The sequence below is a fragment of the Phyllobates terribilis genome, unplaced genomic scaffold (assembly GCF_046119375.1).
Source record: "Phyllobates terribilis strain yellow unplaced genomic scaffold, ASM4611937v1 Scaffold_538__1_contigs__length_1162401, whole genome shotgun sequence".
NCBI lineage: Eukaryota > Metazoa > Chordata > Amphibia > Anura > Dendrobatidae > Phyllobates > Phyllobates terribilis.
Window position 1 is genome coordinate 858,123 of NW_027363298.1, and position 13,745 is coordinate 871,867.

The 13,745-nt window shown below is 45.1% G+C and overlaps 10 non-coding genes across 10 annotated transcripts; all 10 read right to left on the bottom strand.

The window, feature by feature from the left end:
- Window positions 1-1,041: 1,041 nt before the first annotated feature.
- Window positions 1,042-1,232, bottom strand: LOC141232297 (U2 spliceosomal RNA). The gene has a single exon (XR_012298553.1). It is a non-coding gene; the product is annotated as a U2 spliceosomal RNA (small nuclear RNA).
- Window positions 1,233-2,347: 1,115 nt separating this feature from the next.
- Window positions 2,348-2,538, bottom strand: LOC141232298 (U2 spliceosomal RNA). The gene has a single exon (XR_012298554.1). It is a non-coding gene; the product is annotated as a U2 spliceosomal RNA (small nuclear RNA).
- A 1,115-nt stretch (window positions 2,539-3,653) lies between these two features.
- LOC141232299 (U2 spliceosomal RNA) lies at window positions 3,654-3,844 on the bottom strand. Its single transcript, XR_012298555.1, has one exon. It is a non-coding gene; the product is annotated as a U2 spliceosomal RNA (small nuclear RNA).
- Window positions 3,845-4,959: 1,115 nt separating this feature from the next.
- Window positions 4,960-5,150, bottom strand: LOC141232301 (U2 spliceosomal RNA). Its single transcript, XR_012298557.1, has one exon. It is a non-coding gene; the product is annotated as a U2 spliceosomal RNA (small nuclear RNA).
- A 1,115-nt stretch (window positions 5,151-6,265) lies between these two features.
- On the bottom strand, window positions 6,266-6,456 carry LOC141231723 (U2 spliceosomal RNA). Its single transcript, XR_012298034.1, has one exon. It is a non-coding gene; the product is annotated as a U2 spliceosomal RNA (small nuclear RNA).
- A 1,115-nt stretch (window positions 6,457-7,571) lies between these two features.
- On the bottom strand, window positions 7,572-7,762 carry LOC141231724 (U2 spliceosomal RNA). Its single transcript, XR_012298035.1, has one exon. It is a non-coding gene; the product is annotated as a U2 spliceosomal RNA (small nuclear RNA).
- A 1,115-nt stretch (window positions 7,763-8,877) lies between these two features.
- LOC141232302 (U2 spliceosomal RNA) lies at window positions 8,878-9,068 on the bottom strand. The gene has a single exon (XR_012298558.1). It is a non-coding gene; the product is annotated as a U2 spliceosomal RNA (small nuclear RNA).
- A 1,115-nt stretch (window positions 9,069-10,183) lies between these two features.
- Window positions 10,184-10,374, bottom strand: LOC141232303 (U2 spliceosomal RNA). The gene has a single exon (XR_012298559.1). It is a non-coding gene; the product is annotated as a U2 spliceosomal RNA (small nuclear RNA).
- A 1,115-nt stretch (window positions 10,375-11,489) lies between these two features.
- On the bottom strand, window positions 11,490-11,680 carry LOC141232304 (U2 spliceosomal RNA). Its single transcript, XR_012298560.1, has one exon. It is a non-coding gene; the product is annotated as a U2 spliceosomal RNA (small nuclear RNA).
- A 1,115-nt stretch (window positions 11,681-12,795) lies between these two features.
- LOC141232305 (U2 spliceosomal RNA) lies at window positions 12,796-12,986 on the bottom strand. Its single transcript, XR_012298561.1, has one exon. It is a non-coding gene; the product is annotated as a U2 spliceosomal RNA (small nuclear RNA).
- Window positions 12,987-13,745: the final 759 nt, after the last annotated feature.

Below are 13,745 nucleotides of genomic sequence, written 5' to 3' on the forward strand. Positions count from 1 at the left end.
CCGTTAAGAAGACATGTTGTCAACCTCTAGATCCCTTACATGCCTGCACTTTTCGGCTTGCTGCTGCTGCAATCCACGCGTTTTAGATCTGCATAACTCCACCTCTTTAAACACAGCACCTTCACCCCCTGCTGTTCCCACCCGCCTCAACACCGTTGGAAGGGAGGAGAACCAATTAAGGCGGGGGGTGGGGTGGAACGAGCAGCTGTCTACCCTTAGCAGGAGGGCTCCTGATTACATACCTCTCCTGCTGCTGCTGCTGCTGCTGGCTGTCCAGCAGCAGACTGAAGGTGGCTGCTGCTGTGCACAGGTATATAAAGGCTCAGAGCCTATTATGACACGCGCAGCCAGCGTTCCATTGCCACATTCCATCTACTGCAGGCAGGATACCTGGCTGGCTGAATGTCGCTGAGAAGCTCACAGAGACCGCCATAAGCAACAGTTTAACAGAATGCCACAGACTAATCAACCAAACTTTTTGGGTTGGGTTCTCTTTTATAGTCTGCAGGCATTAAATGAAAGAAGTCAGTGTTCCAGCAGAAGGAGACAACGTTTCAGAAAAGGCATTGTAGCAAACCAAAAAAGAAATTTTAAGCGCAGCAGAGTAACCAGCGCACATACCTGTTAGCTCAGGTGAGTTTAAAAGGCTGCTGTTGATAACAAGGGCATTTGCTAAATAGATGGTGTGTGTGCAACAATATACTGAAAGGTCAATTATATTGTGCAGCTTATCTCACCACCTGTAGTTATTTAGGTGAAAGCTCCAAAATGCTTGCCTAATATGTCTGTTTATCCAAAAGGAAGTAAAAAGGGAGAGCTAGAAAGATAGCATTGCATCACATTACATGGCAATGCAATGCACAGTTGCTGAAGTTGAACCAAAATGAGCTTGTAATCTGGCTTCTGCAACTTTGAACATGAAAAATCCAATGAGGAGAAGAAAAGCAAAGCCAAAGAGTCCATCCCAAAATCCGACAAACAAGCAAAATGAACAAAAAACATTGAATTCAATTCTTTCTGATTTTAGAAACTGCATTAAAGAAGGGGTGCACCGGTCCTGGAGATACTGCAATACCAGGTCAATGCGTGGAGTGGACAGAGCAAGCTCTTTTTCCATCTCCCTGTTCTAAAAATCCATTTAATATATGGTCCCCAGATAGGGGACGTATCAGATATTAAACTGATAAGAACAGATACTACACTTGATCTTAGCCAAAAGGCCGAGAAGCGATAACCAGAATTGGTTTCAAACTACGGAGCCACCCAAGGATCCTGAAAAGTCCATTTGTGGAGATGAGCTCCTGGACTCCCGTTAAGAAGACATGTTGTCAACCTCTAGATCCCTTACATGCCTGCACTTTTCGGCTTGCTGCTGCTGCAATCCACGCGTTTTAGATCTGCATAACTCCACCTCTTTAAACACAGCACCTTCACCCCCTGCTGTTCCCACCCGCCTCAACACCGTTGGAAGGGAGGAGAACCAATTAAGGCGGGGGGTGGGGTGGAACGAGCAGCTGTCTACCCTTAGCAGGAGGGCTCCTGATTACATACCTCTCCTGCTGCTGCTGCTGCTGGCTGTCCAGCAGCAGACTGAAGGTGGCTGCTGCTGTGCACAGGTATATAAAGGCTCAGAGCCTATTATGACACGCGCAGCCAGCGTTCCATTGCCACATTCCATCTACTGCAGGCAGGATACCTGGCTGGCTGAATGTCGCTGAGAAGCTCACAGAGACCGCCATAAGCAACAGTTTAACAGAATGCCACAGACTAATCAACCAAACTTTTTGGGTTGGGTTCTCTTTTATAGTCTGCAGGCATTAAATGAAAGAAGTCAGTGTTCCAGCAGAAGGAGACAACGTTTCAGAAAAGGCATTGTAGCAAACCAAAAAAGAAATTTTAAGCGCAGCAGAGTAACCAGCGCACATACCTGTTAGCTCAGGTGAGTTTAAAAGGCTGCTGTTGATAACAAGGGCATTTGCTAAATAGATGGTGTGTGTGCAACAATATACTGAAAGGTCAATTATATTGTGCAGCTTATCTCACCACCTGTAGTTATTTAGGTGAAAGCTCCAAAATGCTTGCCTAATATGTCTGTTTATCCAAAAGGAAGTAAAAAGGGAGAGCTAGAAAGATAGCATTGCATCACATTACATGGCAATGCAATGCACAGTTGCTGAAGTTGAACCAAAATGAGCTTGTAATCTGGCTTCTGCAACTTTGAACATGAAAAATCCAATGAGGAGAAGAAAAGCAAAGCCAAAGAGTCCATCCCAAAATCCGACAAACAAGCAAAATGAACAAAAAACATTGAATTCAATTCTTTCTGATTTTAGAAACTGCATTAAAGAAGGGGTGCACCGGTCCTGGAGATACTGCAATACCAGGTCAATGCGTGGAGTGGACAGAGCAAGCTCTTTTTCCATCTCCCTGTTCTAAAAATCCATTTAATATATGGTCCCCAGATAGGGGACGTATCAGATATTAAACTGATAAGAACAGATACTACACTTGATCTTAGCCAAAAGGCCGAGAAGCGATAACCAGAATTGGTTTCAAACTACGGAGCCACCCAAGGATCCTGAAAAGTCCATTTGTGGAGATGAGCTCCTGGACTCCCGTTAAGAAGACATGTTGTCAACCTCTAGATCCCTTACATGCCTGCACTTTTCGGCTTGCTGCTGCTGCAATCCACGCGTTTTAGATCTGCATAACTCCACCTCTTTAAACACAGCACCTTCACCCCCTGCTGTTCCCACCCGCCTCAACACCGTTGGAAGGGAGGAGAACCAATTAAGGCGGGGGGTGGGGTGGAACGAGCAGCTGTCTACCCTTAGCAGGAGGGCTCCTGATTACATACCTCTCCTGCTGCTGCTGCTGCTGGCTGTCCAGCAGCAGACTGAAGGTGGCTGCTGCTGTGCACAGGTATATAAAGGCTCAGAGCCTATTATGACACGCGCAGCCAGCGTTCCATTGCCACATTCCATCTACTGCAGGCAGGATACCTGGCTGGCTGAATGTCGCTGAGAAGCTCACAGAGACCGCCATAAGCAACAGTTTAACAGAATGCCACAGACTAATCAACCAAACTTTTTGGGTTGGGTTCTCTTTTATAGTCTGCAGGCATTAAATGAAAGAAGTCAGTGTTCCAGCAGAAGGAGACAACGTTTCAGAAAAGGCATTGTAGCAAACCAAAAAAGAAATTTTAAGCGCAGCAGAGTAACCAGCGCACATACCTGTTAGCTCAGGTGAGTTTAAAAGGCTGCTGTTGATAACAAGGGCATTTGCTAAATAGATGGTGTGTGTGCAACAATATACTGAAAGGTCAATTATATTGTGCAGCTTATCTCACCACCTGTAGTTATTTAGGTGAAAGCTCCAAAATGCTTGCCTAATATGTCTGTTTATCCAAAAGGAAGTAAAAAGGGAGAGCTAGAAAGATAGCATTGCATCACATTACATGGCAATGCAATGCACAGTTGCTGAAGTTGAACCAAAATGAGCTTGTAATCTGGCTTCTGCAACTTTGAACATGAAAAATCCAATGAGGAGAAGAAAAGCAAAGCCAAAGAGTCCATCCCAAAATCCGACAAACAAGCAAAATGAACAAAAAACATTGAATTCAATTCTTTCTGATTTTAGAAACTGCATTAAAGAAGGGGTGCACCGGTCCTGGAGATACTGCAATACCAGGTCAATGCGTGGAGTGGACAGAGCAAGCTCTTTTTCCATCTCCCTGTTCTAAAAATCCATTTAATATATGGTCCCCAGATAGGGGACGTATCAGATATTAAACTGATAAGAACAGATACTACACTTGATCTTAGCCAAAAGGCCGAGAAGCGATAACCAGAATTGGTTTCAAACTACGGAGCCACCCAAGGATCCTGAAAAGTCCATTTGTGGAGATGAGCTCCTGGACTCCCGTTAAGAAGACATGTTGTCAACCTCTAGATCCCTTACATGCCTGCACTTTTCGGCTTGCTGCTGCTGCAATCCACGCGTTTTAGATCTGCATAACTCCACCTCTTTAAACACAGCACCTTCACCCCCTGCTGTTCCCACCCGCCTCAACACCGTTGGAAGGGAGGAGAACCAATTAAGGCGGGGGGTGGGGTGGAACGAGCAGCTGTCTACCCTTAGCAGGAGGGCTCCTGATTACATACCTCTCCTGCTGCTGCTGCTGCTGGCTGTCCAGCAGCAGACTGAAGGTGGCTGCTGCTGTGCACAGGTATATAAAGGCTCAGAGCCTATTATGACACGCGCAGCCAGCGTTCCATTGCCACATTCCATCTACTGCAGGCAGGATACCTGGCTGGCTGAATGTCGCTGAGAAGCTCACAGAGACCGCCATAAGCAACAGTTTAACAGAATGCCACAGACTAATCAACCAAACTTTTTGGGTTGGGTTCTCTTTTATAGTCTGCAGGCATTAAATGAAAGAAGTCAGTGTTCCAGCAGAAGGAGACAACGTTTCAGAAAAGGCATTGTAGCAAACCAAAAAAGAAATTTTAAGCGCAGCAGAGTAACCAGCGCACATACCTGTTAGCTCAGGTGAGTTTAAAAGGCTGCTGTTGATAACAAGGGCATTTGCTAAATAGATGGTGTGTGTGCAACAATATACTGAAAGGTCAATTATATTGTGCAGCTTATCTCACCACCTGTAGTTATTTAGGTGAAAGCTCCAAAATGCTTGCCTAATATGTCTGTTTATCCAAAAGGAAGTAAAAAGGGAGAGCTAGAAAGATAGCATTGCATCACATTACATGGCAATGCAATGCACAGTTGCTGAAGTTGAACCAAAATGAGCTTGTAATCTGGCTTCTGCAACTTTGAACATGAAAAATCCAATGAGGAGAAGAAAAGCAAAGCCAAAGAGTCCATCCCAAAATCCGACAAACAAGCAAAATGAACAAAAAACATTGAATTCAATTCTTTCTGATTTTAGAAACTGCATTAAAGAAGGGGTGCACCGGTCCTGGAGATACTGCAATACCAGGTCAATGCGTGGAGTGGACAGAGCAAGCTCTTTTTCCATCTCCCTGTTCTAAAAATCCATTTAATATATGGTCCCCAGATAGGGGACGTATCAGATATTAAACTGATAAGAACAGATACTACACTTGATCTTAGCCAAAAGGCCGAGAAGCGATAACCAGAATTGGTTTCAAACTACGGAGCCACCCAAGGATCCTGAAAAGTCCATTTGTGGAGATGAGCTCCTGGACTCCCGTTAAGAAGACATGTTGTCAACCTCTAGATCCCTTACATGCCTGCACTTTTCGGCTTGCTGCTGCTGCAATCCACGCGTTTTAGATCTGCATAACTCCACCTCTTTAAACACAGCACCTTCACCCCCTGCTGTTCCCACCCGCCTCAACACCGTTGGAAGGGAGGAGAACCAATTAAGGCGGGGGGTGGGGTGGAACGAGCAGCTGTCTACCCTTAGCAGGAGGGCTCCTGATTACATACCTCTCCTGCTGCTGCTGCTGCTGGCTGTCCAGCAGCAGACTGAAGGTGGCTGCTGCTGTGCACAGGTATATAAAGGCTCAGAGCCTATTATGACACGCGCAGCCAGCGTTCCATTGCCACATTCCATCTACTGCAGGCAGGATACCTGGCTGGCTGAATGTCGCTGAGAAGCTCACAGAGACCGCCATAAGCAACAGTTTAACAGAATGCCACAGACTAATCAACCAAACTTTTTGGGTTGGGTTCTCTTTTATAGTCTGCAGGCATTAAATGAAAGAAGTCAGTGTTCCAGCAGAAGGAGACAACGTTTCAGAAAAGGCATTGTAGCAAACCAAAAAAGAAATTTTAAGCGCAGCAGAGTAACCAGCGCACATACCTGTTAGCTCAGGTGAGTTTAAAAGGCTGCTGTTGATAACAAGGGCATTTGCTAAATAGATGGTGTGTGTGCAACAATATACTGAAAGGTCAATTATATTGTGCAGCTTATCTCACCACCTGTAGTTATTTAGGTGAAAGCTCCAAAATGCTTGCCTAATATGTCTGTTTATCCAAAAGGAAGTAAAAAGGGAGAGCTAGAAAGATAGAATTGCATCACATTACATGGCAATGCAATGCACAGTTGCTGAAGTTGAACCAAAATGAGCTTGTAATCTGGCTTCTGCAACTTTGAACATGAAAAATCCAATGAGGAGAAGAAAAGCAAAGCCAAAGAGTCCATCCCAAAATCCGACAAACAAGCAAAATGAACAAAAAACATTGAATTCAATTCTTTCTGATTTTAGAAACTGCATTAAAGAAGGGGTGCACCGGTCCTGAAGATACTGCAATACCAGGTCAATGCGTGGAGTGGACAGAGCAAGCTCTTTTTCCATCTCCCTGTTCTAAAAATCCATTTAATATATGGTCCCCAGATAGGGGACGTATCAGATATTAAACTGATAAGAACAGATACTACACTTGATCTTAGCCAAAAGGCCGAGAAGCGATAACCAGAATTGGTTTCAAACTACGGAGCCACCCAAGGATCCTGAAAAGTCCATTTGTGGAGATGAGCTCCTGGACTCCCGTTAAGAAGACATGTTGTCAACCTCTAGATCCCTTACATGCCTGCACTTTTCGGCTTGCTGCTGCTGCAATCCACGCGTTTTAGATCTGCATAACTCCACCTCTTTAAACACAGCACCTTCACCCCCTGCTGTTCCCACCCGCCTCAACACCGTTGGAAGGGAGGAGAACCAATTAAGGCGGGGGGTGGGGTGGATTGAGCAGCTGTCTACCCTTAGCAGGAGGGCTCCTGATTACATACCTCTCCTGCTGCTGCTGCTGCTAGCTGTCCAGCAGCAGACTGAAGGTGGCTGCTGCTGTGCACAGGTATATAAAGGCTCAGAGCCTATTATGACACGCGCAGCCAGCGTTCCATTGCCACATTCCATCTACTGCAGGCAGGATACCTGGCTGGCTGAATGTCGCTGAGAAGCTCACAGAGACCGCCATAAGCAACAGTTTAACAGAATGCCACAGACTAATCAACCAAACTTTTTGGGTTGGGTTCTCTTTTATAGTCTGCAGGCATTAAATGAAAGAAGTCAGTGTTCCAGCAGAAGGAGACAACGTTTCAGAAAAGGCATTGTAGCAAACCAAAAAAGAAATTTTAAGCGCAGCAGAGTAACCAGCGCACATACCTGTTAGCTCAGGTGAGTTTAAAAGGCTGCTGTTGATAACAAGGGCATTTGCTAAATAGATGGTGTGTGTGCAACAATATACTGAAAGGTCAATTATATTGTGCAGCTTATCTCACCACCTGTAGTTATTTAGGTGAAAGCTCCAAAATGCTTGCCTAATATGTCTGTTTATCCAAAAGGAAGTAAAAAGGGAGAGCTAGAAAGATAGAATTGCATCACATTACATGGCAATGCAATGCACAGTTGCTGAAGTTGAACCAAAATGAGCTTGTAATCTGGCTTCTGCAACTTTGAACATGAAAAATCCAATGAGGAGAAGAAAAGCAAAGCCAAAGAGTCCATCCCAAAATCCGACAAACAAGCAAAATGAACAAAAAACATTGAATTCAATTCTTTCTGATTTTAGAAACTGCATTAAAGAAGGGGTGCACCGGTCCTGAAGATACTGCAATACCAGGTCAATGCGTGGAGTGGACAGAGCAAGCTCTTTTTCCATCTCCCTGTTCTAAAAATCCATTTAATATATGGTCCCCAGATAGGGGACGTATCAGATATTAAACTGATAAGAACAGATACTACACTTGATCTTAGCCAAAAGGCCGAGAAGCGATAACCAGAATTGGTTTCAAACTACGGAGCCACCCAAGGATCCTGAAAAGTCCATTTGTGGAGATGAGCTCCTGGACTCCCGTTAAGAAGACATGTTGTCAACCTCTAGATCCCTTACATGCCTGCACTTTTCGGCTTGCTGCTGCTGCAATCCACGCGTTTTAGATCTGCATAACTCCACCTCTTTAAACACAGCACCTTCACCCCCTGCTGTTCCCACCCGCCTCAACACCGTTGGAAGGGAGGAGAACCAATTAAGGCGGGGGGTGGGGTGGATTGAGCAGCTGTCTACCCTTAGCAGGAGGGCTCCTGATTACATACCTCTCCTGCTGCTGCTGCTGCTGGCTGTCCAGCAGCAGACTGAAGGTGGCTGCTGCTGTGCACAGGTATATAAAGGCTCAGAGCCTATTATGACACGCGCAGCCAGCGTTCCATTGCCACATTCCATCTACTGCAGGCAGGATACCTGGCTGGCTGAATGTCGCTGAGAAGCTCACAGAGACCGCCATAAGCAACAGTTTAACAGAATGCCACAGACTAATCAACCAAACTTTTTGGGTTGGGTTCTCTTTTATAGTCTGCAGGCATTAAATGAAAGAAGTCAGTGTTCCAGCAGAAGGAGACAACGTTTCAGAAAAGGCATTGTAGCAAACCAAAAAAGAAATTTTAAGCGCAGCAGAGTAACCAGCGCACATACCTGTTAGCTCAGGTGAGTTTAAAAGGCTGCTGTTGATAACAAGGGCATTTGCTAAATAGATGGTGTGTGTGCAACAATATACTGAAAGGTCAATTATATTGTGCAGCTTATCTCACCACCTGTAGTTATTTAGGTGAAAGCTCCAAAATGCTTGCCTAATATGTCTGTTTATCCAAAAGGAAGTAAAAAGGGAGAGCTAGAAAGATAGCATTGCATCACATTACATGGCAATGCAATGCACAGTTGCTGAAGTTGAACCAAAATGAGCTTGTAATCTGGCTTCTGCAACTTTGAACATGAAAAATCCAATGAGGAGAAGAAAAGCAAAGCCAAAGAGTCCATCCCAAAATCCGACAAACAAGCAAAATGAACAAAAAACATTGAATTCAATTCTTTCTGATTTTAGAAACTGCATTAAAGAAGGGGTGCACCGGTCCTGGAGATACTGCAATACCAGGTCAATGCGTGGAGTGGACAGAGCAAGCTCTTTTTCCATCTCCCTGTTCTAAAAATCCATTTAATATATGGTCCCCAGATAGGGGACGTATCAGATATTAAACTGATAAGAACAGATACTACACTTGATCTTAGCCAAAAGGCCGAGAAGCGATAACCAGAATTGGTTTCAAACTACGGAGCCACCCAAGGATCCTGAAAAGTCCATTTGTGGAGATGAGCTCCTGGACTCCCGTTAAGAAGACATGTTGTCAACCTCTAGATCCCTTACATGCCTGCACTTTTCGGCTTGCTGCTGCTGCAATCCACGCGTTTTAGATCTGCATAACTCCACCTCTTTAAACACAGCACCTTCACCCCCTGCTGTTCCCACCCGTCTCAACACCGTTGGAAGGGAGGAGAACCAATTAAGGCGGGGGGTGGGGTGGAACGAGCAGCTGTCTACCCTTAGCAGGAGGGCTCCTGATTACATACCTCTCCTGCTGCTGCTGCTGCTGGCTGTCCAGCAGCAGACTGAAGGTGGCTGCTGCTGTGCACAGGTATATAAAGGCTCAGAGCCTATTATGACACGCGCAGCCAGCGTTCCATTGCCACATTCCATCTACTGCAGGCAGGATACCTGGCTGGCTGAATGTCGCTGAGAAGCTCACAGAGACCGCCATAAACAACAGTTTAACAGAATGCCACAGACTAATCAACCAAACTTTTTGGGTTGGGTTCTCTTTTATAGTCTGCAGGCATTAAATGAAAGAAGTCAGTGTTCCAGCAGAAGGAGACAACGTTTCAGAAAAGGCATTGTAGCAAACCAAAAAAGAAATTTTAAGCGCAGCAGAGTAACCAGCGCACATACCTGTTAGCTCAGGTGAGTTTAAAAGGCTGCTGTTGATAACAAGGGCATTTGCTAAATAGATGGTGTGTGTGCAACAATATACTGAAAGGTCAATTATATTGTGCAGCTTATCTCACCACCTGTAGTTATTTAGGTGAAAGCTCCAAAATGCTTGCCTAATATGTCTGTTTATCCAAAAGGAAGTAAAAAGGGAGAGCTAGAAAGATAGCATTGCATCACATTACATGGCAATGCAATGCACAGTTGCTGAAGTTGAACCAAAATGAGCTTGTAATCTGGCTTCTGCAACTTTGAACATGAAAAATCCAATGAGGAGAAGAAAAGCAAAGCCAAAGAGTCCATCCCAAAATCCGACAAACAAGCAAAATGAACAAAAAACATTGAATTCAATTCTTTCTGATTTTAGAAACTGCATTAAAGAAGGGGTGCACCGGTCCTGGAGATACTGCAATACCAGGTCAATGCGTGGAGTGGACAGAGCAAGCTCTTTTTCCATCTCCCTGTTCTAAAAATCCATTTAATATATGGTCCCCAGATAGGGGACGTATCAGATATTAAACTGATAAGAACAGATACTACACTTGATCTTAGCCAAAAGGCCGAGAAGCGATAACCAGAATTGGTTTCAAACTACGGAGCCACCCAAGGATCCTGAAAAGTCCATTTGTGGAGATGAGCTCCTGGACTTCCGTTAAGAAGACATGTTGTCAACCTCTAGATCCCTTACATGCCTGCACTTTTCGGCTTGCTGCTGCTGCAATCCACGCGTTTTAGATCTGCATAACTCCACCTCTTTAAACACAGCACCTTCACCCCCTGCTGTTCCCACCCGCCTCAACACCGTTGGAAGGGAGGAGAACCAATTAAGGCGGGGGGTGGGGTGGAACGAGCAGCTGTCTACCCTTAGCAGGAGGGCTCCTGATTACATACCTCTCCTGCTGCTGCTGCTGCTGGCTGTCCAGCAGCAGACTGAAGGTGGCTGCTGCTGTGCACAGGTATATAAAGGCTCAGAGCCTATTATGACACGCGCAGCCAGCGTTCCATTGCCACATTCCATCTACTGCAGGCAGGATACCTGGCTGGCTGAATGTCGCTGAGAAGCTCACAGAGACCGCCATAAGCAACAGTTTAACAGAATGCCACAGACTAATCAACCAAACTTTTTGGGTTGGGTTCTCTTTTATAGTCTGCAGGCATTAAATGAAAGAAGTCAGTGTTCCAGCAGAAGGAGACAACGTTTCAGAAAAGGCATTGTAGCAAACCAAAAAAGAAATTTTAAGCGCAGCAGAGTAACCAGCGCACATACCTGTTATCTCAGGTGAGTTTAAAAGGCTGCTGTTGATAACAAGGGCATTTGCTAAATAGATGGTGTGTGTGCAACAATATACTGAAAGGTCAATTATATTGTGCAGCTTATCTCACCACCTGTAGTTATTTAGGTGAAAGCTCCAAAATGCTTGCCTAATATGTCTGTTTATCCAAAAGGAAGTAAAAAGGGAGAGCTAGAAAGATAGCATTGCATCACATTACATGGCAATGCAATGCACAGTTGCTGAAGTTGAACCAAAATGAGCTTGTAATCTGGCTTCTGCAACTTTGAACATGAAAAATCCAATGAGGAGAAGAAAAGCAAAGCCAAAGAGTCCATCCCAAAATCCGACAAACAAGCAAAATGAACAAAAAACATTGAATTCAATTCTTTCTGATTTTAGAAACTGCATTAAAGAAGGGGTGCACCGGTCCTGGAGATACTGCAATACCAGGTCAATGCGTGGAGTGGACAGAGCAAGCTCTTTTTCCATCTCCCTGTTCTAAAAATCCATTTAATATATGGTCCCCAGATAGGGGACGTATCAGATATTAAACTGATAAGAACAGATACTACACTTGATCTTAGCCAAAAGGCCGAGAAGCGATAACCAGAATTGGTTTCAAACTACGGAGCCACCCAAGGATCCTGAAAAGTCCATTTGTGGAGATGAGCTCCTGGACTCCCGTTAAGAAGACATGTTGTCAACCTCTAGATCCCTTACATGCCTGCACTTTTCGGCTTGCTGCTGCTGCAATCCACGCGTTTTAGATCTGCATAACTCCACCTCTTTAAACACAGCACCTTCACCCCCTGCTGTTCCCACCCGCCTCAACACCGTTGGAAGGGAGGAGAACCAATTAAGGCGGGGGGTGGGGTGGAACGAGCAGCTGTCTACCCTTAGCAGGAGGGCTCCTGATTACATACCTCTCCTGCTGCTGCTGCTGCTGGCTGTCCAGCAGCAGACTGAAGGTGGCTGCTGCTGTGCACAGGTATATAAAGGCTCAGAGCCTATTATGACACGCGCAGCCAGCGTTCCATTGCCACATTCCATCTACTGCAGGCAGGATACCTGGCTGGCTGAATGTCGCTGAGAAGCTCACAGAGACCGCCATAAGCAACAGTTTAACAGAATGCCACAGACTAATCAACCAAACTTTTTGGGTTGGGTTCTCTTTTATAGTCTGCAGGCATTAAATGAAAGAAGTCAGTGTTCCAGCAGAAGGAGACAACGTTTCAGAAAAGGCATTGTAGCAAACCAAAAAAGAAATTTTAAGCGCAGCAGAGTAACCAGCGCACATACCTGTTAGCTCAGGTGAGTTTAAAAGGCTGCTGTTGATAACAAGGGCATTTGCTAAATAGATGGTGTGTGTGCAACAATATACTGAAAGGTCAATTATATTGTGCAGCTTATCTCACCACCTGTAGTTATTTAGGTGAAAGCTCCAAAATGCTTGCCTAATATGTCTGTTTATCCAAAAGGAAGTAAAAAGGGAGAGCTAGAAAGATAGCATTGCATCACATTACATGGCAATGCAATGCACAGTTGCTGAAGTTGAACCAAAATGAGCTTGTAATCTGGCTTCTGCAACTTTGAACATGAAAAATCCAATGAGGAGAAGAAAAGCAAAGCCAAAGAGTCCATCCCAAAATCCGACAAACAAGCAAAATGAACAAAAAACATTGAATTCAATTCTTTCTGATTTTAGAAACTGCATTAAAGAAGGGGTGCACCGGTCCTGGAGATACTGCAATACCAGGTCAATGCGTGGAGTGGACAGAGCAAGCTCTTTTTCCATCTCCCTGTTCTAAAAATCCATTTAATATATGGTCCCCAGATAGGGGACGTATCAGATATTAAACTGATAAGAACAGATACTACACTTGATCTTAGCCAAAAGGCCGAGAAGCGATAACCAGAATTGGTTTCAAACTACGGAGCCACCCAAGGATCCTGAAAAGTCCATTTGTGGAGATGAGCTCCTGGACTCCCGTTAAGAAGACATGTTGTCAACCTCTAGATCCCTTACATGCCTGCACTTTTCGGCTTGCTGCTGCTGCAATCCACGCGTTTTAGATCTGCATAACTCCACCTCTTTAAACACAGCACCTTCACCCCCTGCTGTTCCCACCCGCCTCAACACCGTTGGAAGGGAGGAGAACCAATTAAGGCGGGGGGTGGGGTGGAACGAGCAGCTGTCTACCCTTAGCAGGAGGGCTCCTGATTACATACCTCTCCTGCTGCTGCTGCTGCTGGCTGTCCAGCAGCAGACTGAAGGTGGCTGCTGCTGTGCACAGGTATATAAAGGCTCAGAGCCTATTATGACACGCGCAGCCAGCGTTCCATTGCCACATTCCATCTACTGCAGGCAGGATACCTGGCTGGCTGAATGTCGCTGAGAAGCTCACAGAGACCGCCATAAGCAACAGTTTAACAGAATGCCACAGACTAATCAACCAAACTTTTTGGGTTGGGTTCTCTTTTATGGTCTGCAGGCATTAAATGAAAGAAGTCAGTGTTCCAGCAGAAGGAGACAACGTTTCAGAAAAGGCATTGTAGCAAACCAAAAAAGAAATTTTAAGCGCAGCAGAGTAACCAGCGCACATACCTGTTAGCTCAGGTGAGTTTAAAAGGCTGCTGTTGATAACAAGGGCATTTGCTAAATAGATGGT